General features: G+C 50.7%; 1 protein-coding gene and 1 long non-coding RNA gene across 6 annotated transcripts in view; one reads left to right on the top strand and one right to left on the bottom strand.

The window, feature by feature from the left end:
• The window catches only part of RBKS (ribokinase), a 115,340-nt gene that overhangs the window by 12,052 nt on the left and 78,366 nt on the right, over positions 1-24,922 (bottom strand). The window lies entirely within an intron of this gene.
• LOC149128161 (uncharacterized) overlaps positions 1,686-24,922 on the top strand; it is a 60,557-nt gene continuing 37,320 nt past the window's right edge. The window contains exons 1-2 of one of the 3 annotated variants that reach the window (XR_016229523.1): positions 1,688-1,788; positions 5,837-6,480. This is a non-coding gene — a long non-coding RNA (uncharacterized LOC149128161). Of the gene's footprint in view, positions 1,789-5,836; positions 6,481-17,899; positions 18,164-24,922 lie in introns of those variants that run through there. The other 2 variants (XR_016229521.1, XR_016229522.1) reach the window with 2 other exon arrangements.

The following is a 24,922-nucleotide window of genomic DNA, read 5'->3' as shown; positions in this document are numbered from 1 at the left end:
GGTGGGGGGACCAATGGTGATTAGATGCCAAGTCTTAGATTAAACAGAACGCTCAGAGAGAAGGCCAGGGCTGCAAATGAACTCCATGAGTCTTAAGGGTGCAGGAAACCTAACAGGAGGCTGGAAGCCTCAGTGAATTGGCTGTGTGGCATGTTATGGATGTAAAAAGAGTTTATTTATGGGGGAATAGGATAGCCAGAGGGCTCAGACAGGAGGTTTAGGAGGGAGAGAGGTGCTGGGAGGTTCAGGAAGACGCTCAGAGCAGGGAGGGACTCCTGAGTCCTGTGCACCTCTCTGACTCTGCCTTCTCTGTCTCCATCATGGGTCCCTCCTCCTGCTCCCACACCGCTGACACTGGTTTTTCTTGGGTTCTGTCCTGGGCACACTGCCCTTCCCATTCCCCACCATTCCCTAAGTGTCTCAATGACTGAATATAATGGATCCTAAATCAGTATCTGTAGCCCAGTCTCTCACCAGTCATCAGATTTGTATCTCTAACTACCTGTGTGTCCGGTTAATGAGGCGCATGTCTCTCCAGGCCACTCTAACTCAACATGACTGAATCGAATTCCTCTCTGTCCCACACATGGGCCTCTTCTTACCTTCTCTGTTTGTGGCACCTCCTTCCTGTACACTCGTGACCTTCTGGTTGTCTCCCTCCTTACATTCCATACACTTATTTAATCACCAGTTGCCAAAGTTAAGTACAATCTATTTCTCAAATCCGGCACCTTGCCTCGTCTCTATCCCCGCTGCCCTACGTCATGCTCACGTCACCTCCAGAGGACACATCCCCCTCCTCGCTGTTCCCTGGCCTCTGGACAGGCCCTTCCGTGCCATCCTCTACACTGCCACAAATCTGGTCACCTCGCTTTCATGCCTGACGCTCCTGGAGTGTTTCCTCCCTTTCTGAGGATACAAGTTGAACTGAACTCCCTAATGTAGCAGGTGAGGCTTCCCAAACCAGCCTTCCAGCGTCACCTCTTATTCTTATTCACTGAGGGGTCTCTGTTCATGGAGACACTGCAACTAGGACTCTGTCTTGGACAACCTCCTACATCATTTTCTTAACACTCAACTCAGATTTTACTTTAGCCCTCACATACTTGTCGCCTGGCACTATGTTCAAAGCACTGTGCTTCCCCTGCCTACCAGTCTAGGGTAGGCACCTCCCAGGCACTCCCTGCCCTCCTCCACGAGGGAGGAGGTCGGTCTTCATCACCCCTGTATCCTGAGACCTGGTGCAGCGCCCAGTCCATAGCTGAAGTAAGTGCTGATGGAATCGAATGTTGTCAGGACAGGTGCTGAGTGATAGGCGAGAAGCACACACTGTCCCAAGGACGCCCTGTAGGAGGGGTCACAAAGCACCAGACTTGTGAAATCCCAGCTGATAGAAAAGTGGACGAATTGTAAGGAATGATGGGTATGAAGTGTGGCTAGAAAAACCCCAAGTGATGAAAATTCCCAAGGTGGGAACTCGCCAGGCAGCTGCAGCAGGCCCCAGATGATGGTGCGGGAGTGACGTCACCACCACGGCTTCATTTGTTAGGAATCTGTACCCACGCTGGATGATTCATTCCCCAACTACCCAGGGACCCTAACAGTTAAAGCCCTCGCATTCCTCCTGGATGGCCTAACGCATTCCATCGGACAAGTACATACCACTTTCTTTTCTCTTCAAAACCTCGCCCTGCACAAAGCTATACAGAGCCTGTGCGCGGACATGAATTCCTGGTGGGTTTTGAAGTCAGAGAAAAGCAAAGGGGATGAAACTTGACTAAATCACAGGTCAGTGCACCACTTCTTGTATTTTATATTTTAAATGTTTATTGTTGAAAGGCAGGCATATGCGTGCACACACACACACACACACACATCTTCCATCTGCTGGTTCACTCCCCCAAATGTCCACACCAGCTGGGGCTGTGTTGAGTTGAAGCTGGGAGCTTGAAACTCACTTCAGGTCTCTCACATGGGTGGCAGGGACCCAACCACCCAAGCTATCATCTGCTGTTTCCCGGAGTGTGCATTAGCAAGAAGCTGGAATCAAGAGTGGAGCTGGGGGGCTGGCATTGTGGCACAGCCAACTGAGCCACCGCCTGCAGCACTGGCATCCTATATGGATGCCGGTTCGAGTCCCGGCTACTTGGCTTCTGATCCAGCTCCCTGCTAACGTGCCTGGGAAAGCAGCAGAGGATGGCTCAAGTGCTTGGGCCCCTGTACCCTCATGGGAGACCTGGAAGAAGCTCCTGGATCCTGGCTCCTGGCTTTCGCTTGGCCCAGCCCTGACCATGGTGGCCTTTTGGGATGTGAATCGGCAGATGGAAAATCTCTCTGTCTCCCTGTCTTTCCCTGTTTCTCTGTAACTCTGCCTTTCAAATGAATAAAATAAATCTTAAAAAAAAAAAAAAGTGGAGCTGAGACTCAAACCCTGTCATTCTAATTTGGGATGCACCTTACCTGCAGTACTTGAACCCAAGCACGCTGGTGTGGATGCGGGTGTCCTAACGGCCCGCTAGGCCACAGTGCTTGCACCCACTACTGAGGGGGCACTGTAAGGCATTCAGGAAAGGGAGAGCCAGCAAATGTAAACCACCTTCCACATGTTGCTGGGACCGTGGACGCCACTTGGAGGGTCAGCCACGCTGTCTACACTGGGCTTGAGTCAGCATTCTTCAGGGAAGAGTGTTCAAGGAGGGCTACTCCAGGGACTGATGGCTCATTCTAGGCCAGCCTGCTGGCCAGTCCTGCTCTGCACTCCTCCCAAGTTCTAAGGGCTTCCTCCTTGTTCCTGTCTGCAGGAGGGCGAACCCTGAGTATCTGATTAGGCCTGGGAGAGTAGAAGCCATTCCTTGTCTTCCAAAGATTTATCACCCATGGACAGGAGATATGGGTGTCACCAGTCTTGGAGAAACAGTGCAGAAAGGGCAAACAAGCCAGGTTTTCATTCCTGCCCAGCCTTTGTGTTAGCACCATCATCTTTTAATTAATTTATTTATTTGAGAGGCAGAATGAATGAGAGAAAGAGCTAATGAGTGCCCACCTATTGGTTCACTCCTCGAATGTCTGCACAGGTCCTGAATTGGGGCTGAGGCCAAAGCTGGCAGCCAGGAACTCATCCCGGTCTCCCACCTGGGTGGCAGGGGCCCAATTGCTTGAGCCGTCACTGCTGCCTCCCAGGGCCTGCACTGACAGGAAGCTGGATCAGGAGCCAGAGCTGGATACTGAACCCAGGCGCTCTGAATAGGACGTGGGCATCTTAGCCACCAGGAGAGACATGCGGCCCTCTACACCTTGTAAGAATGGGAAATAATCCACTGCCTTTCACGTGCAGTGAGGCCCCTCTGTCTTTCTGATTTCTATTCAGAGTCAGGCAGACTCAGTTGGGATCTCACCACCTACTAGCCATGTGTCCTTTAGCACATTACTCAACTTTTCATTCCTTTTTTTTCTTTTTTTTTTTGACAGGCAGAGGGGACAGTGAGAGAGAGAGACAGAGAGAAAGGTCTTCCTTTGCCATTGGTTCACCCTCCAATGGCCACCGTGGCCGGCGCGCTGCAGCCGGCACACCACGCTGATCCAAAGGCAGGAGCCAGGTACTTATCCTGCTCTCCCATGCAGGTGCAGGGCCCAAGTACTTGGGCCATCCTCCATTGCACTCCCTGGCCACAGCAGAGAGCTGGCCTGGAAGAGGGGCAACCGGGACAGAATCCGGCGCCCCGAACGGGACTAGAACCTGGTGTGCCAGCGACGCTAGGCGGAGAATTAGCCTAGTGAGCCACGGCGCCGGCCATCATTTTTAAGATTTATTTATTTGAAAGGCAGGGTTAGAAAGAGAGAAGGAGAGACAGAGAGGTCTTCTAGCTGCTGGTTCACTCCTCAAATGGCTGCAGTGGCCAGGGCTAGGCCATACCAAAGCCAGGAGCCAGGAGCTTCCTCTTGGTCTCCCACATGGGTGCAGGGACCCAAATATCTGGGCCATCTTCTGCTGCTTTCCCAGGTGCGTGAGCAGGCAGCTGGATCAGAAGAGGAGCAACCAGGACTTGAACTAGTGCCCATATGGGACGCTGGCGCTGCAGGTGGCGGCTTTACCCACTACACAGCAGCACTGGCCCCTCAACTTTTCTACATCAGTTTATTTATTGGTACAAGGGGAACCTACCTCATGGGGTCACTGTAGATACTGAATTAGGTCATGTAGATCAAAAGGCCTTGCACAGTGCCTGGCACAGAGGGGCGTTCAACAGAGTCTGGCCCCTTACTTTGTTCAAGGTTTGGGAAGGGAAAGCCAATCAGTGAGGGCAGAGGGGCCACATAAGGGGCCTGAGGGACAATGCAGGGCGCCATCCCCAGGACCCTCGGGCAGGGGCTTCTGCTGTGACCTGGTGTTCTGCTCCCGTGAGAGTGGCCAGGCAGGCACCGGCAGCCCTCGAGCGCGCAGGATGCCAGGCTTCAGCGAGTTCTAGCAGCGGTCATCTGTGCCTGCTGGGGTCTCGGAAATCCATTCCCCTGTGGGAGCGGGGCAGATACTCTGGGAGACCTCGGAGGAGGCTGTGAAGGGGAGATCAGCGTGTGAGGTCAAAGGCACAGAGGTCCCTCCAGTCAGTGCAGGACCGGGGAAGCCAAGGAGCAGAGGGAAACAGCGTGGGAGGCCTGGGCCGGCTGACAGCGGGCAGATGGGGCTGGAGGACAGCAGGGCCCGGGGCCTCCCCAGCAGCGGCAGCCCAGCACCGCCACTGCACTGGGGCGTTGAAGGAGCACCCTGCCTTCCACCTCGCCAGCTGGCCTCCGGGCACAGTGGCTGCCTGGCACAGGAGGCAGCGCTCCCACGCACACGGTGGCCTCCAGGAAGGCGTCATGGCATCTGCATGCGGGGCTGCAGCACACACCAGCAGGCCCCTGGCAGAGCCGGGGCAGTGGACAAATGGTGCTGGGACAGTGTGATTTTGGAGGACATTCCTCTTGCAGTGCTGGACCATGAAGTGGTGGCCTGTCCTGGTTACTGGTAGACACCAGGCCACCCGGTCCACCTTTTCCACGTGACTCTCTCAGGGAGGCAGAGAGAGGCCCTGCCTCTCAACTGAGCTGCTGTCTCCACCACAGCCTGAGTCTGATCTTAGCGAGTGTGGCTGTGTGGAAAAAAATCTTAGCTATTGCAACAATACATAAGTGCACACAGGCGCGCATGCACACACACACACATACCGAGTATGTATCCGTGATATGGAAACTTCGTGGCGATTAAGGAACCAGCAAGTTAAAAGGCTCCCTGTGGTAGGGCCGGGTGGTAATGAACAAGGGCCGAGAAAGGCTGCAGTGGGACCAGAAGGTCCGCTGGCGCCGTGCAGAGCCCTGGCCGGCAAACTCCACTGCAAGGCGCACCAGGTGGTGCTGGCAGCCCTCTGGTTCCGTTCCACTGAGGCACAGCTTCTCTGTCTCCTGCCAGTTTCTCTCCTGTTTACTTCAACCCACGGTCTGCCTGGCCACCAGTGAGCCCTGGTAAGCCCCACACCCTGGAGTGAGGAATTTAGCAAGAAGATAAGAACCAGTGTGGCCTGACCCGGCTCCTCCAGGCAGGGACTTGCAAGGGCTTCTCCTGTGCAGACGGGACATGCAGCCTGGCTGCTAACCAGGCATGGGACAGGAAGCTGCTCACGCCCCTCGGCTCTGAAGGTATCTTGTGTCTCCTACAGCACAGGCTGAGCTCACATCCTCTCCCTCATCCCCCCACCTTCCTAGCCACATCAGCCTGGGGCGCTGTGATGAACAGTGACACCCACTTTTCTTATCACTGTTGTGCAAGCACTGCTGATGTTTGTTCTAAATAAATTTGTAGGGAACATGACAAATCATTGTGCTGCAACTGTCCACGACTTTGCTGTCTACCATTGACGTGGGCCTGCAGGGAGCTGGAGAGCAAAGAGAACCGAGAGACTGCCCTCAGCCTCTGTGCCGAAGCCCCGCATCAGCGTGACGGCAGGCTGGGCACACCCACTCTGCCTCACGCACCACAGCCTCTCTTTCCATCACGCACAAGACGCCATGCTGACTGGTGTGTGCTGCAGCCCCGCGTGCAGACGCCATGACGCCTTCCTGGAGGCCACCGAGTGCGTGGGAGCCCTGCCCAAACTCTGCCTATCCGAGTGTTCAGTTAAGGCATCACCACCTACCCTACAAAGGGACAACTCAACTTTGGTGGGGGTAGCTGCCCTTCCTTTCTCATGAACTGTCCCTTTAAATCCTGCTTTCCTGGACACCTCGACATCTCCTCCTTGAATCCTTTCATGCTTGGAGACGAGAGCCTGGAACAAGCCCAACGCTGTAAGCCACCTTAATTTATGACATTCACATTTCAATTATTAGACTGAGATAGTCTGCATTTATAATACTCTGTGATTAAAAGACAGAAAGTATTGTCTGGCCTATATTTCCAATGATCATTATTTCATATTAATCGAGTATAAAACTGCAAACAGTAAAGTGCTGGAATTCTTTTTATTTCTCTTACATGGGCACGTTCTTGTTTCTTGGCTATGCAGTTGATTAGCTACTTGGCTTTTTAAATTTTTTTTTTATTTTTTATTTTTTTTATTTTTTGACAGGCAGAGTGGACAGTGAGAGAGAGAGACAGAGAGAAAGGTCTTCCTTTGCCGTTGGTTCACCCTCCAATGGCAGCCGCGGCCGGCGTGCTGCGGCTGGTGCACCGCGCTGATCCGATGGCAGGAGCCAGGAGCCAGGTGCTTTTCCTGGTTTCCCATGGGGTGCAGGGCCCAAGCACCTGGGCCATCCTCCACTGCACTCCCTGGCCACAGCAGAGAGCTGGCCTGGAAGAGGGGCAACCGGGACAGAATCCGGCGCCCCAACCGGGACTAGAACGCGGTGTGCCGGCGCCGCTAGGCAGAGGATTAGCCTAGTGAGCCGCGGTGCCGGCCACTACTTGGCTTTTTTAAAAAAGCGCTTTGATGGGACCTCAGCAGGTTAAGCTGCTGCCTATGAAGCTGGCATCCCACATGCGTGCTTGTTCAAATCCTGGCTTCCTGGCTGCTCCACTTCCGATCCAGGTCCCTGCTATGGCCTGGGAAAGCAGAGATGATGGCCCAAGAGCTTGGGCCCTGCACCCACATGGGAGACTCAGAGAGTTCCAGGCGCCTGGCTTTGGCCTGGTCCAGTCCCTGTCATTTAGGCATTGGCAGGGCTGGGGGTGGGACCCAGCTTATGGAAGCGCCCCCCCCCCCCCATCTCTCTCTCTGTAGCTCCCTCTCTATATATAATCTGGTTTGTGGCTTTCCGAATGGCCATTGTATGAGTGCACACACATGCTCACACGTACTATCTGACATCAAAATTTCAAGGTGTGGGCGGCGCTGTGGCATAGTGGGCTGAGCCTCTGCCTGCAGCACCAGCATGTCACACAGGCACCAGTTCATATCCCAGCTGCTGCTCTTCTGATCCCGCTCTCTGCTGTGGCCTGGGAAAGCAGTGGACGATGGCTCAAGTCCCTGGGCCCCTGCACCTGCATAGGAGACCTGGAAGAAGCTCCTGGCTCCTGGCTTTGGATCAGCTCAGCTCTGGCCGTTGTGGCCACTTGGGGAGTGAACCAGTGGATGGAAGACCTTTCTGTCTCATCCCCTTTCTGTAACTCTACATCTCAAATAAATAAATACATCTTTAAAAAAATTTCATGGGGGCAGACAGAGGATGATTAGGGAATAAGCATGTTCCTTGTGGTAGGGCTGGGTGGTAATGAACAAAGGCTACAGTGGGCTTCTGGTCTCCACCCCCCATCCCAAAATAGAACTTTAAAAACAAAGAGCATTGATGGCAGATGAATGGACAAAGAAATTGTGGCAAATATCCACAATGGAATATTGTGCAGACACGAAAAGGGATGAAATCCTGTCATTTGCAACGACATGGATGGATCTTGAGACGTTATGTTAAGTGAATTAGCCAGACAGAGAAAGACAAATACTGTACATTCTCACTTACATATACAAGCTAAAGTAGGGGGTAGAATGGTGGTTACCAGAGGCTTGGAAGGGAAGGGAGGGGTAGGAGAGTTTGGGTACCAGGTACCAAAATACAGTTAGATAGGAGGCAGAAATTCTGGTGATGTCAGGGTAGTAGAGTGACTAGAGTTCACAACAATTAGATGTTTTATAAAGAACTCGAAGAGAGGGGTGTAAAGACTCCCAACACAAAGGAAAGCTACATGTTTAAGGAGAGGGAAATGCTAGTTACCCACTACACACTGTCACATGGATCAAATTATCACACCATATCCTGTAATTATGTACAGTTATGTGCCCATTAAAAAAAGAGCTTTGAAACAGAATTCATGTCCTGTACAATTTAAAGGGTACAATTCAGTGTTCTTTGGAACAGTCACAGGGTAGAACAACCATCACCACAATCTTATTTCGGAGTGTTTCTTCCCCCACTTCACGCCATAAGCAGTCATTCCATTTCTCCCCACTATTCCCAGGCCGAGGAACCACAAAGCTACTTCCTGCTCTCTATAGATTTGTTAGAGAGCAAAATAATTCAATACTCTAGTTCTATAGTTAATAACTCATCATTCTACAATTCACCGAATGAACCAGTTCTATTCATACCTAGTCCCTTGATTTTGGCGGGCACTCATTAAAGTGGCGTGGAAGCTGCCCCCGGGGGGAGGTTCTGTGTTGCTAAGACTGCAACCCCAGCGAGCACTGAGCCCATGGGTTTAGCTTCCTTCCTGCCCAGAAGAGTCTGAAGTTTTCAGATTAAATGATAAATGCACCAGGAGCTTGCTATTGGAGAATTCCGTGGTGAGATGGTTTGTCAAGGCTGATGTCTAAGGTAGAAATCCATCCACGTTCTTCCCAAACACCCATCAGCTGGTCTGGGTTGGAAATCTCAGCTTCTACAAGGTTTGGTTTTCTTGAAGAATTTTCTTTATGGTTTCTCCGCAATGATTAATGGGTGGCAGTGGACGCTAAGCTTCCTTCTTGAAGGTCAGCACTCCCTTGCACAGGGCTGAAATGGTTTCAGACAGACCTGGGCACTTCTGGTGTGTGCCCAGTTCTGGGCATAGGACCATCAGGTTCCACGCAACACAGTCCGCCCTAACAGGCCATCACCCAGCTTTCTTGGGACTGCCACAGAAAACAGCAGGTCTGCAATGGATTTCTCTGTCTAGCCTCCTGAAACCACTCATCAGGCAATGGTTTTCCTCTCTTAACTCAGGATAAATTAGCCTGAAACAGCAGAACGTGGTCACCTGAGAGATAAAAAGGTGGATCTAGCCAGGGAGGTGATCAGCACAGGCCAGTCCCCACTCAGTTCCCTGCCACACGCTCAGCCTGTCAGAACCCTGCCTGCGACACGACCTTCCTCTCCCCCAGTACTCCCTAGCTCAGGGAGTGTGTGCATGGTGCGATTCCACTGGAATTTCATCACAACCCTGTGAGGCAGGTAGGGTGGGGGCCTGGCACGTTCCAGATGGGAAACCAAGTGTCGGAAGCTGCTCCAGGTCAAACGGCTGCGTGGCCGGACTGGAATGCTTCCGCTGAGGCAGTTTCCTCTGGGCAGGCCACACGGTGATGCCAGCTTTGCTCAAAGACATCTTGAGGGGTGGGTGTTGTGGCACAGCAGTTAAGACACTGCTTGGGACACCTGCATCCCATATCCCATAATGTTTGGGTTTGAGTCCCTGTTCCAATTCTAACCCAGCCTTGTGCTAATGCACCTAGGGAGACAGCAGGGTTGGCTCAAGGACTTGGGTCCTTGCCACCCAAGTGGGAGAGCAGATGGAGCTCTTGGCGCCTGGTCCAGACCCGGTTGTGGTAGGCATTTGGAGAGTGAGTCAATGGATGAAAGATTTCTCTCTATTTCTGTCACCTTGCCTTTCAAATGAGTAAACATAAACAAAAATGATTTGAAACTTCTTTTTCGGAATGCCTTCAAAGTCTACAGCACATCTTCGGTGAATATCTTCAGGTCAGGCAACATTTACTTTCTAACCGCGTGGTTCTCAGCCTGCACCCGCCTGCCCGCAGGGCTTCATGGGAACACCACGGTCTGGGTCTGCCCTCCGTTTCTGATCCTTTCCTTTCAATCTGAGGTGGGGCCCGGGCTCTGCATTTCTACTGCGTCCCCAGGTGACACGGCCGCTGCTGGCCCAGTGCCAGCTTTGAGGACCACTGTGCTAAGGAATTTGTTTCTGGAAAAAGGGAGTCGTTAAAAACCAAGTCTAGGGATTAAGGTGCCAGAGCAAGCTATGGAATTCCCCCACTGGCCAAAAACACTGGGCAGCTGTAAAGACCAAGACAAGCCGTGGCGGAGATCCGAATAAGGAGCTCCAGGCGCGTTCTGAGTAGGGCAGTTAGACAGGGCTGAATGCAGGCGTCCCCGTGGGAGCCTGTTAGGGGGAAACGCTGCTGCCTGGGTGCTCCAGACGTCTCAGGAGTGTCCCAGGACACCTCGTACCTCGTTACCCTGTGAGCTGTTCATGATCAACCTCTTTTTTCTCAGCTTTAGAAAAAGAAGGATGTAGGCCCTGCCTTGTGGCATAGCAGGTAAAGCCGCTGCCTGTCATGCCACCATCCCATATGGGCACTAGTTCGAGTCTCAGCTGCTCTACTTCTGATCCAGCTCCCTGCTGGTGTGCCTGGGAAAGCAGTGGAGGATGGCCCAGCACTTGGGCCCCTGCACCCACGTGGGAGACCCGGAAGACGCTTCTGCTCCTGGCTTTGGATCAGGCCCAGCTCAGGCCATTGTGGCCATTTGGGGAGTGAAGCAGTGGATGGAAGACCTCTCTCGCGCGCTCTGCCTTTCAAATATATATATATAAAAGGATAAGGCCCAATCTGTATGAAGGAAGGCTTAACTGCCACAGACAAGCAGCTCAACAGGCAGAGGGCCTTTCTATGCTACAAACATGGAGGGTGGGGAGGGTGAGAGGCAAACTCTGACTCCTCCTATGTCGATATTTCTGTGGGATTAGAATGGAAAAGGTGAAAAAGAACTAACTTGAGATGTCAGTGATAAACATGGGAGGAAACCGCAGCATCAAAGAATGAAATGCACTGCGTCAGGTACGCAATCTCTCAGGACTGAGAGCCAATCCTGCGCGTCACAGCAGGGAGGGAACGAGGCGCAGGGCTGCCTAAATATTGGTTCTATTCTAATTTCAGTTCTATGTTACATCAAACTCTCCTGGTACCCTTCTTTAATGTACAGCAAATCCCAACACAAATTGGTGTGCATTCTCTTATTTGAGATCAGTGTTTCACTTGAATTCTACATTTCTATTTGGAATGAGGCTGGTAGGGCTAACGCCTTCTTCCACTTAGATCAGAGAAGAATCAATGGGGAGTCAAGTGCAAAACCAAAGTTAGCTGGGGCCAAGATATTCACTGTCCCAGGAGACAGAAGTGGTATAAAAAATGACACTCTTTCCATTTTCAATATATTGATTAAATTTCAGTTACTGCAGAACAAGAAAAGCTGCACCAATGTTTGTCCTGGAACTGCCAGATTCTTCATTTATAGGTACCCTCGAAGTTTTTAGTAACCACTGGTAAGAGTACAGATGATCATAACTGCGTCACTTGGATTTGATCTAGAATTGGATTGGTCAAAAGCACCCCCTGCCCACTGCAGTGTGTGCCGGCTGAGATCTCCCCCTTCACAGGTGAGGGTACCCGGTCGGTGACCAATGACACCTGGTCCAAGTCAGCCAATGGTTTTTACTGGCAGAGGCCATTTCCTGACTCTATCCTGGGTCTGTGTCTCAGGGTCCACTCTTGGCTTCACCAGTGTGTGATGGGCTCTGGGCTGGCCAGTTATACTGGTACTAAAGTGGGGCATTTTGAAAAAATATTTGCATAAAAATGACCATGTAAGATATGTAGATAAGAGCAAGTGTTTGGCCTAGTGGTTAGAGAAACTGTGTGTATGCCATATGCCCTGTTGGAACGGTTGGGTTCAAGTCCCAGTTCTACTCTTATAGTAACTTCCTGCTAATGTGTAACCTGCAAGGAAGGAGGTGACGGCTCAATTGCCTGAGTCCCTGTCACCCATCTGGGAGACCTATATGGAATTCCATGTTCCTGGCCTTGGTCCCCACCCAGCCCTGATTGTTGTGGGCATTTGGGGAGTGAACTTATATATGGGTACTATCTTGCTTGGAAATTAACAACAAAAATTTTTTTAAGAATGTAGACACACTGTCTTTTATCAACAAATAATATAAGTGGGCATTGTGGCAGAGCAGGTTAAACTGCTGCGTGGGATGCCTGCATCCCAGTCGGAGTGCTGGTTCAAGCCCTGGTTCCTTTCTTTCTAACCCAGCTTCCTGTCAATGCACCGGCAGGCACAGGTGATGACTCCAGTACTAGGATCCCTGCCACCAGAGGATGGAGGGGAGTGCGAGGCTCCCGGCTCAGCCTGGCCCAGACCTGGCTGTTGTAGGCAGGGAAGATACCCTTCCCTTTCTCTTTCTCTGTACTCTGCTCTTCATGTAAATAAACAAATCTTTAAAAATCAAAACACAAAGAACATACAGAGAAGCCATCCCTGACCTTACCCTGTTTCCCGCATCTCCTTCCACCTGCGCGCGGCCCAAGTCAGTCTCAGCGTGGGCTGTCCGCAGCCATCTCTGAAAACTCCCATTTTCAATCTTTACCCATTCCCACTCCACCCAGAGTGGGAGCCAGAGACGAGGTGAAGCTGTTCAGGCTGCACATGGCTTGATGCTTTCAAAGGGAAGAGCAGTCTATGCTTTACTTGTAAGCAGGATAACTTACCCCAGCCTGGAGGGCCTGTGAGGGAGGGACACTGCCCAGGGCCGGGAGCCCAGCGGGCTGTGCTAGCCTGTCTTCAGTCCAGTTTCAGGGCCTGCATGTGCTGTGCTGGGCAGGCGCCGCCCTCAGCAACAGCGCTCCCTGCTCCCTGGCCGGCCGGCCAGAGAAGAATGGCCTGTGGAGATGTAAAACTGGCCTCAAACCCCACTCTGCCCAGATGTCTGCGGTGGACTAATTTGTTCCATAATTTACAGAATTCCATATTAATGAAAGAGAAGTGGAATCCTGAGTGCAAGCTAAAAATGGAATTTAAAAGGGCCCATTCTTCAGGCAATGTTAATGAAAGCTTTGTATATAAATAACTTTATATATTGGTGAACAAATGGCACTTAAAACTAAAATGTCTGTTAGTGAGTCACTGGATTCTAAAGAGTGGCCTTGACTTTTGTGGTCAGCAATCTTTTTTTCCTTGTGACTCCACTATTCCAGACAGAAGCCACTTAATCCAGTATGAGTTCGTATTGTACAGAAGCTCTGCTAACACATTTTCTGCCAAATGGTCATCTCTTAACAGCTGCTTTTTTATTTCAGTGAGAGATACTTGAAATAAAATCATTGTTCTCCATGAAGACTGTGTGTTAAATAGCGCAAAGCCACTAGATTATTAAACAGCAAAGGCATCTGATAATATCAGCCCCCACCACAGGTTCCACTTCTGCTGATGCGCACAGTGTTGAGTAATTAGTCATTGCACAATCTTGTATTTAGATCCTTTTTTTGCTTGAGCTGTTAGGCCACAAAATCAGCAGGCAGTTGCTGTTAGAAAGAGTCCTCTGGGTTATTTATAATTCTCTGCTTCCTTGCAGTTGCTGCCTGGCTGCTGGCTCTGCAGCCAGGTCTACCCTGTGACAATGAAGACAGGTACTGAGCAGTTGGGCTGTGGCTCCAACTGTGCTGGGAGCTGCTGCGGATGATTCACGAGCCGGGTCCGCCTGGGCTGGCATACCTGGTATTTCTGTCTTCATCACACGCTGGCTGACTTGTCACGTCAGCAGGGAGGGACGCAGAGTGTGTGAAGCCCGCGTGTCCAGGAGGCATGAGCTGGTGTCTGAGGGCAGGCAGCAGGGCAGAATGTCTGAACTAGCGCTATGCGCAAAAGCGTTGCCTTCAGATGCTATGCACTTACATGAGGCCTAGACTTCTGCTCCCATGCTTGTCTGGTGCACAGAGCAGTGCCTCTGGAAAGTGGGGGTGACGGGCAGGTGGGCATGCCCAGTGGAGCGGCACTCAGGGATCACCGGGATCTTTCTTCTCTGTTTTGGCAAATTAAGTAGTATCTGTCTTCCCGTGCAATCTGCAGAGAACCACTGTCGGTACAGACTTGTTCTAAACGGGAGTAGCTTTTAACCTGCAGGAGTCAAAACAATGCTGAAGACCAGGGAGACTGGCAGAATGATCTGTGTGTTTTCACCACGAAATCATCGTCTTGCTTAGCTGTCTCCTTCTTAGTTCTTTTTTTAATATTTTTTTTTATTTATTTTTTTGACAGGCAGAGTGGACAGTGAGAGAGAGAGACAGAGAGAAAGGTCTTCCTTTGCTGTTGGTTCACCCTCCAATGGCCGCCGCGGCCGGCGCACCGCGCTGATCCGAAGCCAGGAGCCAGGTACTTATCCTGGTCTCCCATGGGGTGCAGGGCCCAAGCACTTGGGCCATCCTCCACTGCACTCCCGGGCCACAGCAGAGAGCTGGACTGGAAGAGGGGCAACTGGGACAGAATCCGGCGCCCCAACTGGGACTAGAACTCGGGGTGCCGGTGTTGCAAGGCGGAGGATTAGCCTAGTGAGCCACGGCGCCGGCCGTCCTTCTTAGTTTTGTGAAAGGAAATGACCTCCTGTTAGGTCCTCTGAATGCTCATGAATAGTCAGAGCCACTTCCCAGCATGCCCAGTGCCACCTCCCGTCCTGCAGCCGCTGTCGCTCACCAGATCAACACGCAGTCTCCAGCCTGTTCTCCCTGCCTCTAGCCTGGCAACCTCTAATTATTTCTTCACACAGTGGCCACATCCATCGTTTTATAAAGTATGAAAGCTGACCAAATCCAGCCCCTGTGTAAATTCCTTACTGGTTCCCACTGTCCTCAGAAGAAAGTGCACATTCCCAGAAGTGCGAGGGAGGCCCGTGTGTAACCCACCTTCCCTTCTCCATTCTTCCTTGCCCCTGATCTCTCCCCCTGCTGTGCTCTGCTTCTGCAGGGTCCCCCTTCACCGGTCTTCCAGCTCACCTCCTGTCCCCACCCGCAGGCAAGCACTGCACAGCACCCAGGGCATTCCCACGTGGCTGCACAGATTCCAGTCTTTGTGGCCAGGGGCTGTCTTACGGCAGCGCGACCCCCTTACAGCAGCGTGTGCTGGTGGCGTGGCAGGCGGCCCACGCTAACACAGCTGAGTGTACGGGTGCACGGGATGCTACCCCCCCCACCCCCCCCGCAGTGCCACGCTGTCCTCTCGGGGCGTGTTCCATTTCTCACACAGCTGTTTCCAGTTCTAGAGGCCACTGGACTCCGTGAGTCCTGGAACTCCCAGGATGCCCCGAGACTTAGATGGAGGCATCTTGGGAAGGCTGGTGGTGACCACCGGCTGGGGAGGAACCCTCCCTGGGCTTTCTTCCTGTGATTCTGTGGCCTGGAGAACTGAAGACCCTCCCTCACGATGCGCGGAGCACCAGGATAGAAGAGCAGCCCCATCACTATAAATGCACCTGGAAAGCAGAAAGAGGACTTTTCCAGGCTGAAAGCAAAGAGGGAAGTCAGTGTCCGTGGAAGTGCGTAGCCTGTGGCCACCAGGGGGTCTGCTGGTCTCGGGCCTTGGGTTTTACTCCCATGCTTGGATAAAAGGTGAGTTTCTAACAAAGTTAGGTGCTGAAACTAAGACTGCCACAGAAGGCACGGGTCAGAAAAGAACAGCTCCCACCTTAGGGAAGCAGCAAGGAGTTGTGACTCCCCTCGGATTCTCTCATTTTGATCCTGTCCTTATGCAGTTTTTTTTTTCTTTTTAAGATTTACTTATTCAAAAAGCAGAGTTACAGAGAGGCAGAGGCAGAGAGAGAGAAAGAGAGAGAGAGAGATGAGAGGGCTTCCATCTGTTGGTTCATTCCCCAAGTGGCTGCAATAGCTGGAGCTGCGCCAATCCAAAGCCAAGAGCCAGGAGCTTCTACCGGGTCTCCCATGTGGGTGCAGGGGCCCGAGGACTTGGGCCATCTTCTACTGCTTTCCCAGGCCACAGCAGAGAGCTGGATCGGAAGTGGAGCAGCCAGGACTCTAATCGGTCCCCATATGGGATGCTGGCGCTCAGGCAGTGGCTTTACCTGCTATGCCACAGCACCAGCCCACAAATTGGGTTTTGAAATTTATGCTGTCTATGGTCAGAAATTCACAAGCCAAGAGATTACAAGAAAAGATTTCTCAGTTAAGTATATTCCTGGGGCCAGCTGGCGGAAGCAAAGGCAAAAGTTGTCCAGCAACAAACACATTCAAGCTAGAACTCACAGGATTCTCAGAGATAAAGCACCACTGACGACAGGCTCATTTGTGCTGGCACGGTGGTGTCATGGGTTCAGCCAGTGCTTGCGACACCAGCATCCTACATCGGAGTGCTGGTTAGAGTTTCGCCTTAGAGAAACTTCTGATTCAGCTCCTTGCTAATGGCCTGGGAAAAGTAGCAGAAAGTGTCCTCAGTGCTTGAGCCCCTGCTACCCACATGGGAGACCTGGGAGGAGCTCCTGGCTCCAGTCCCAGCAGTTGCAGCCGTCTGGGGAGTGATTCAGAAGATGGAAGATTCTCTGTCTCTCCATCTCTCTTTCTGACTTTCTTTTCAAATCTATTTCAAATAAGATGCTGGTTAAGATTCCCACATCTCAGACTGAAGCACCAGGGTTCTACGCTCAGCTCAGGCTTCTAGCTCTGGCTTCCTTCTGTGAAGACCCTTGGAGGCAGTGGTCGATGGCTCAGTACTTGAGTTCCTGCTACCCACGTGACAGACACAGCTTGAGTTTCCAACTCCCAGCTTCGGCCCAGGCCAGTTCTAGGTATTGTGGGCATTGGGACAGAACCAGTGGATGGCAGCTCTCTGTTTCTTTGCCTCAGATAAATAAAGATCTGAAGCAAAATGCTAATAATTAATAGACGGGCAATGGGTCCATGAGTAGTATATTGAGTATAACTGAAATTGTTTCATAATTTAGGGAAGAAACAAAGGGAACAAGGCAGTCTGACTGGCCTGGGACCACTGAGGAAAGCCCTAAGTGTACACAGCTGGCACGAACCACAGTCACTTACAATGTGATGGGAACCACTGGATTGCTGCCTACGAACCCTAACAGTTACAGAGAAGGCTCAGTGAAGGGAAAGGTTTCCTTGACTGGGAACGTGATAGCCGTGGGCACGTCCAGCAGATGTAAGCGTGAGCTTTGCTTTCCCACGTTTCATTTGTTTTGACCAAGGAAAGAAAAGGATATAAAACGTTTGCTTTTTAGATTTTTAGGGGGAGAAGTACTTCACCTAATCTCTGAACACATTATATTCCCGTCATGTAGCTTTTTCAGGGGGCGTGGCATATTACAGACACATCTGTATTTTAAAAATGGGCTAGAAGGGGCCGGCGCCGTGGCATAGCGGGCAAAGTAGGTATTGTGTTGTAGGAACAAAAAGCTAGTTCTCCATGACCTTATACCATTCCTTCTTGCTGGGCACAGGGACTATTCCCTGTCTGCCACAGTTCACCCTGAATATAGATTCAGACCTTTCTTCCTTGACTTTTTCTAAAGCTGAAATAATTTCTCTACAGCCTCTATGCCATTCTTCTTCAGTGTCATACTCTACCCCTGGGCCACACCTATTTTAACAGTTTTGCTTATTATTTCACACACGCACACACACACACACACACACATACACACATACACACATACACACATAAGGGGAGAGAGAGTGAGCGAGCGAGCGCTGGGTCTGGGCCAGGCCAAAGCTGGAAATGCAATTCAGGTCTCCCACATGGGTAGCAGAACTTGATTACTTGAACTTGATTACTTGAACTGCCATTGCTGTATCTCTCCCAGGGTCTTCATTAGCAGGAAGCTGGAGTCAGCAGCCAGAGCTTGGAATTGAACCCAGGCACTGCAGTGTGGGACTCGGACATCTTAATGCGCCAAGCACCCACGCCCTCAGGCCACATCGGAGTTGGAAAGCGACTGAGATGTCAGGCGCTGGGCACGTGCACAGGCATGTCCAGTTTGCACCGTCAGACTGCACCATGGGAAAACTGGAAAACTGCCTCACAGTTGGCCCTCGTTGAGTTCTTCGAAGCGAAGGTGACATTTCTGGTAAGCAGTTACAGTTAGGCTTTGGGATCCCTGGGCTTTCAACTGACCACATGCAGGATTAAGAAAGATAATGCAGGCCTGCGCCTCGGCTCAATAGGCTAATCCTCTGCCTGTGGCACCGGCACACCGGGTTCTAGTCCCGGTCAGGGCGCCAGATTCTGTCCCGGTTGCCCCTCTTCCAGGCCAGCTCTCTGCTGTGGCCTGGGAGTGCAGTGGAGGATGGCCCAAGTGCTTGGGCCCTGCACCCCATGGGAGACCAGGAGAAGCACCTGGCTCCTGGCTTCGGATCAGTGAGGTGCGCCAGCTGCAGCGCGCCGGCCGCAGCGGCCATTGGAGGGTGAACCAAGGGCAAAGGAAGACCTTTCTCTCTCTCTCTCTCACTGTCCACTCTGCCTGTCAAAAAAAATTAAATAAAAATAAAAATAAAAAAAAGAAAGATAATGCAGGACCCTGAATTCTGCCCGATTAGCTAATAAATGAGGTGATCTGCTGATGGTGAGGTAAAGTCATAGAGCTGATCTGATGCCCTGGGTGTGACAGATGTCGTGCGTCTCGTTCGTCAGTCTCCTTTCTTTGTAGTCGGTGAACTCCATCTTCTCTGGCAGAGCTGCCGCAGCCTTTCACTGGTGTCACTAGGCTGGGGCTATTTCAGGGCCTCTGAGTTTTCTTCATTCTACGATGCCAGTTTCAGAGATGCCATTCACACTCCACAACTCTGTGTTTTTGGCCTGGCCTTAGTGTGACTGCAGATTTTATAATGAAAATCTGGGTGACTATTTTGTTTACAAATCACTTAAAAAGGGGCATTTTGGGGCAGATGTTTGACCTAGAAGTTAATAGCTGGTCTAGATGCCTGTGTCTTGTAGCAAAGTGACTGCTTCGATTCCAAGCTCAGGCTCCTAATTATAGCTTCCTGCCAGTGCAGACCCTGGGAGGCAGCAGGTGCAGACCCTGGGGGGCAGCACATGACGGCTCAAACACCTGGGTCTTCACCCCCACGAGAGAGACCTGGATTGAGTTCCTGGATCCCAGCCTCAGTGTGACCCAATCCTAGCGACTGCAAGGCATTTGGGGAGTAACCAGCAGAGCTTTAGCTGCCTTTCTGTGCCTCTTGAATTAAAATAAATCTGTATATATGAAATACATGAAACTTGTATAACTTGTATAACTTTTATAAAAATAAGTAAATAAAAAGAGTATTTGTATTTAAGATTTATGTTTTCCCTGGGCATCTTAAATGTGGAATGTGAGGAATGTAAACAATCCTGTAGATTCCTAGTCCCCTGGGAAAACCCAGGCTCAGGGAGGCTAAGGGATTCTTAACCCTTCTACCAGTTATTCTTCCAGAAGGAAGCAGGACTCTTTCATTGCTACAGAAGGTCTCTATTACAGGCTAAGCACTGTTGTAGCCCTGAAGTGGCCCAGAGAGAACTCACTGAGCTGGACGTTAGGATGTGAGGGTTTGCTAGGCAGGGAAGTAGGAATCAGGACAGGCATTTGGCACAGAGGTAAGGGGTCACTTGGGACCCACATCCCAAGTCAGAGTACCTGGGTCTGAGTACGGGCTCCACCTCTGATCCCGTGTTCCTGCTAATGTGCATCCGGGGAGGCAGCGGGTGTGGCTCAGTACATGGATCCCAGCCACTCATGGGGAGACCTGGACTGAGTTCCAAGCTCTTGGATTTGGCCTGGCCTAGACTGTCGTGGGCATTTGGAGAGTGAGCCAGTGGATGGAAGATCTCTCTCTGTATATCTGTCTCTGCCTCTCTTTCAAATAAATATATAAAAATTAAAACAAAATTTAAGATGTCAGTTAGGTGTCCTGCATCCCACCTGAGTTCAATTCCTGGCTCCAGCACCTGCCTCCAGCTTCCTGCTAATGCAGACCCTGGTAGAGAGTGGTGGCCACTAAAGTATTTGGGTTCCCACTACTCATGTGTGAATCACCAGATGGGAAATTTGTCTCTTAAATAATTTCTAAAAACTAAAAAAAAAAAAAAAAAAGCATCACATTTCATCACATTTCTACTAACCCTTACAGTTCAGCAATTCAGGCTCCTATTTAAAGAAGTTCAGTGAAATAATCTGGTTGTAGTCTCTCAGACTGGTACAGCTCTCCTCCAGGTTTGGCTATTTGATGACAAGAATGAAGGAACGTGGGTTGTGCCAGAACCTTTGCTATCTGGACCGAGCACGGTCCCAGCACCCACTATCTGTGTAGTCCAGCTCCTTGCCCTGGACAGGAAGAAGGTAGAGTTGAATGGCAGTGGGACTGTTCTGGTCAGCAATGTTCAGAGCCAAGCTCAGGTCTAGCCCAGTTAACAGGGTAATAAGTTCCTGGTACCTGCTATCTGGTACCCCCAAGTAATCCAGGTAAAGTAGAAAACCAAACGTGTTGGGATGTGCTAATGAGAGCTAGCACATATTAAGTGCCCCCGTGTGCCAGGCCCCTTCTCGGGGTAGACATGGACTGTTTCATCTAAGTGAGACCGCAGTGCTCTGTACAAAGTAAGCAAGGCCTTTGAAAGATCTGGAGCAATTACAGAAGCCTGTATGCTGACAGATGACAGAGCGTCAGAGCTGGGATGTCAGACAGAGTGAGGCTAGGCGGACGATCACCAAATCCAGGGGCAGAGTGGGAAGGTAGAGTTCAGGGGTGCTGGGTTAGCACAGACCTAGACTCGAGCTTGGCCCTGGCGGTTCACCTGCTGTATGCCCCGGGCAGGTCCTGCATCCCCTGGCAACCAGTTTCTTCCTCTCTAAAACAGGCAAAACCCCACGTTGTAGGGTAGTTCTGAGAATGCGAGTAATAGAGTCCAGCACGCTGCCTGGCACAGGGCTGTGCCCAGCTTTTATTATAAGCCCAAAGAATTCTCATATTCCCAAGAGTCGAATTTCAGAGGTCAAGGAACCAGAGAACTGCAGAGGTCAAAGGGGCCGCAGACATCACCTGTTCCATCTATGCTGTATGTCGATGCACGAACCCAACCCCACAGAAAGTCATTTGCCCAAAGCAGCATGGCGTTTAGCTCAAGACATCACCCGCCCTTAGCCACTGGGCGGATGATGACAGCTGAGTCACATGCAAAGCCCTTGAGGTATTTCCCTGAGAAGGCGATGAACCTGCCCCTGATGACTTTCTCCTTACGGAACAGCGGAGTCTCAGCCTTCGCTTCAGGTCACTTCTGACATGACCAGGTGCCTCCCTGCATGTTAGTCTGCTAGGGCTGCTGGAACGAAGCACCGTGGACTGAGCGGCTCAAGCAACAGAAACGTGTTTCTCAAAATTCCAGAGACTGGGAAGTCCAAGTTCAAGGTACCAGCAAAACAGGTTCCGTTGCGAGGCCTCTGCTGCTGGCTCGCAGGTGGCTGCCATCTTGCTCTGTGCTCACATGGCCTCTTCCTGTGCACACAGAGAGGAAGTGAGCTCTCTGGTGTGTCTTCTTATTAGGACATTAATCCTATCAGATCAGAGCTCCACCCTATGGCCTCATTAGCTGTAGTCACCCCTCACAGGCCCCGTGGGCATGCTGGGGTTTAGGGCTTCCACACAGGAATGTGGGCAGGGACAGATTCAGTCCTCAGCACCTTTTCCGTGTTCCTCTATCCCTCCTGAGCCGTTCATTCTGGACGATTCCACATAGGAGGTGCACAAGTGATGAGGCCTGTGAACTATAAAGTACTTAAGTAGGTGTCACCGATTGCCCGGTGGTCTCTTTTACAGCTCCAGGAAATACGCTAACCTAAGATGAAGAAATGTGGCAAAAATCCAAGTTCAGATCACCTAGTATGCTAGGTGGAGGGCTGAAGAGTTAAACTGAGACATCCAAGCGGATTCATTCAGAAGGGAGCTTGAGCGTGACAAGTTTCCCTGAAGATCCGCTGTGCGTTTGAATGAGCAGAAACTCTGGGGCTTTGACATCTCTTCTAGTATTTCCAAGGGGGACTGTATAAAATAACATCTTTTTGAGGAAAATCGTTTCTTTAGAAAGATTAAGGAAAAAACCCAACAACCCGTCCAAGCGTGCAGTGAGATATCCAGGCCGAGAGCGTGAGTGCTGGGATGACGAAGGCGGTGCGGGTCTGCTTGGCCTCAGGGTCCGTCCACTCAGGACCATCTTAAGTCCAGGGCTGCTCAGCACGGTTACGCACTGGCTGTGAGGCTCTCTGGGCACCCAGTCACCAGCTCCCAAGGGACGATCATGCCCAGTGCACCCTAGGAGAAGCGCTATCACCCATTTGATGTACTGGATGTGGCTTCAAATAGCTGTTGGCTATGTCTCAAAGTCACACTGACTCCAAATTGCAAAATTATACACGACAAATACAGACTACGGCAGAACTCAAACAATTCAGAACAGGGAGGAGAAAGTGGAAATCCTCCTCTCAGTACCTTCCCCCTCTTACTCCCCTCCCATGAAAGTGGATCCTAACAGTTTGGGGAGGTTTGCTCCAGATTTTAAAATGGGTCTTTACTCACAGATAGATGGCTAAATACTTTTTTTAAAGATTCATTTATTTATTTGAAAGTCATAGTTAGAGACAGAAGGAGACAGAGAGAAAGTGTGTGTGGGGGGGATCCTTCGTCTGCTGGTTTACTCCCCAGATGGCTGCAATGGCTAGTGCTGGGCCAGGCTGAAGCCAGGAGCTTCATCTGGGTCTCCCACATGGGTGCCAAGAGCCCAGGCACTTGGGCCCTCTTCCTCTGCTTTATCCCAGGCCATTAATAGGGAGCTGGATGGGAAGTGGAGCAGCTAGGACCGACCTGGCACCCATATGGGTGCTGGCATGACAGCTGGCGGCTTTACCCCCTGCACCACAACATTGGCCCCTAGAGAGTTACCTTTTTTTTTTTTTTTTTTTTAAGATTCATTTATTTATTTTGAAAGTCAGAGTCCAGGGAGAAGGGAGAGACAGAGAGCTTCCATCCTCTGGCTCACTCCCCAGATGGCCACAATGGCAGGGCTGGGCCAGACCAAAGACAGGAGCCAGGTCTCCCACGTGGGTGGCAGGGGCCCAAGTACTTGGGTCATCTTCTGCTGCTTTTCCCCGGCCATTAGCAGGGAGCTGGAAGTGGAGAAGATGGACACAAACTGGCGTCCTTATGGATGCCAGCGTGGCAGGCAGTGGCTTTACCCACAATGCTATGCCACAACACTGGCCTTGAGAGTCACTTTTAGGCAAATGGCACCACATTATTATTATCTAGCCTCCTATTGGTTATTAGGTAGATTCATCATCTCAAATCGTGGTTACTGCAAACAGAGTTGAAAAAATTCTTGTACAAATCTTTGTTTATATGTGAGCATTTATGTAGCGTATAGTCTGAGATTTACTAGTTCAAATTGAAAGTAGGTTTAAAAATTTGGTGCCATTAATTTGATCTCTGAAAACGTGTACAAATTTCCATTCCCCCATAATTACAGGAGAGTATTTTTTTAAATCTCTGGACTTTAACAAAATCAATCTTTTGCCAACCTTATGGGCAATCAAGGGTACCTCCCTGTTGTTTTAATTTGTACATTCCTGATTTCTAATGAGGCTGAGCATTCTCTCTCTCTCTCCCTCCCTTCCTCCATCCCTCTCTCCCTCCTTCTCTCTCTCATAGTTCTTCAGAAAATTACCTATTTATATTAATCTAGAGGAATATTTGTTGTAGTTTTTTTCTGGTTAATGAGGCTTCTCATAATTACACATATTAATCCTCAGTGTTGCAAATATTCAAATTGATTTAGTAGCTACTTAAAACTGTTTGAATGTGCATAGCAAAAAAATCCAGAGGGATTTCCACCAAAAGGTTACAGTGGCTACAGCTCAATGTAGGTCCCTGGGCACCTGACTTTTTTGGTAGTTCCTGTGCTATCTGCCCCACCCCACCCCACCCCACCCCACCCCACCGTGAATGTTATGCATATACAGGCGTTCCTCAACTCATCATGGGGTTGTTTCAACAAATCCACCTGAAGTTGAAAATACCATTCAGTAAAAAATGCACTCAACACCCCTAACCCACTGAATGAAGCGCTTAGCAACAAGGACGCTGGAGAGCACCGCTGGTCACTCTTGTGAGTGTGACTGTGGGGCTGAGAGCCCAGCACTGCATAGTAGGATCTTACTGCACTGTTGCCAGCCTGGGAAAAGATCAAAATTCAAAACCTGAAGTGCAGCTCTACTGAATGCTCATCATTTTCATACCATCATAAAGATGGAAGATTAATGGGCCAGCGCTGTGGCACAGCGACACAGCGGGTTAGAGCCCTGGCCTGAAGTGCTGGAATCCCACATGGGTGCCGGTTCTGCGCCCGGCTGCTCCTCTTCCAATCCAGCTCTCTGCTATGGCCTGGGAAAGCAGTAGAAGATGGCCCAACTCCCTGGGTACCCTGCACCCACGTGGGAGACCCTGAAGAAGCTCCTGGCTCCTGGCTTTGGATTGGCACAGCTCCAGCCGTTGCGCCCATCTGGGGAGTGAACCAGCGGATGGAAGACCTCTCTCTCTCTGTCTCTACCACTCTCTGTAACTCTGTTTTTAAAATAAATAAAATAAACCTTTAAAAAAAGATGGAAGATTAAGTTGAATTACTGTAAGTCGGGAACCATGTATATTAATTTCCTAAGTAGGAAAAAACTCCAGTGAAGTGACTGCAAGGGTAAAAGAGAGGAAAAGGCTCTCAATTCAGTTCTTTTTTTTTTTTTTTTTTTGACAGGCAGAGTTAGACAGTGAGAGAGAGTCAGAGAGAAAGGTCTTTCTTCCGTTGGTTC

The sequence above is a fragment of the Oryctolagus cuniculus genome, chromosome 2 (assembly GCF_051225735.1).
Source record: "Oryctolagus cuniculus isolate XC-2025 breed Fujian yellow rabbit chromosome 2, ASM5122573v1, whole genome shotgun sequence".
NCBI lineage: Eukaryota > Metazoa > Chordata > Mammalia > Lagomorpha > Leporidae > Oryctolagus > Oryctolagus cuniculus.
Note: the sequence above shows the minus strand (reverse complement) of the source record. Positions and strands in the feature narration are given on the sequence as shown.